Here is a 699-nt window from a genome sequence, read left to right on the forward strand (position 1 = left end):
TACACAGAAAAATTACATCAATAAATCTACTTAATTTCTGAAAGAAAAGTAATTTATCACCTTTCTATACAAACATTCTTAATATTTGGTACTGTTACCCAAGAAACTTGGTGTACTGGCTTCTGTGCAATAGAATCTATTAACTGTCTGGTTTCACCTACTCTGTGGTCTATGTACTTAACTTTCAGCCTGGTTTTAGCATCTCTAAATCTTTTCACAGGATATTGCTCAGGATGTTATCTATGGCCCTTGAGGAGAAACTAAAGACCCTTGAATTTGCTTAATTGCTAAATCATTATTATTCTCTATCACTTGATGATTATCCTTAGATACTGTCTTTTCTAGCTTCGCTGATTAAAATTACTTTTGAACACGAGGAGGCCTACAATCTCCTAGCTCTCTCTCTCTAGGTTTTCATACTTTTCAATCTTAAGAAGGGACTGCTTAGAACAGGAAAGGAAATAAAATATTGGACTTAGAGCTCGATCATAAATGTGACAGAAAATCTCAGTTGCAGGTTCGATTTCCTTTTCAGGTTTCGCAGCTCTTGGAATATTTGAGTCAGCAACAACTTTGGCTATTTCCTGTTGAGATGGAGCATGGAATTGGAAATAATTCTGAAATCTAAGCTTGGTATCAGTATTTTCTGTTATGAAAACATATCTATATATTTTATATATGATATTTATATATATGTAT

The sequence above is a fragment of the Bison bison genome, unplaced genomic scaffold (assembly GCF_000754665.1).
Source record: "Bison bison bison isolate TAMUID 2011002044 unplaced genomic scaffold, Bison_UMD1.0 scf7180017863764, whole genome shotgun sequence".
Lineage (NCBI taxonomy): Eukaryota > Metazoa > Chordata > Mammalia > Artiodactyla > Bovidae > Bison > Bison bison.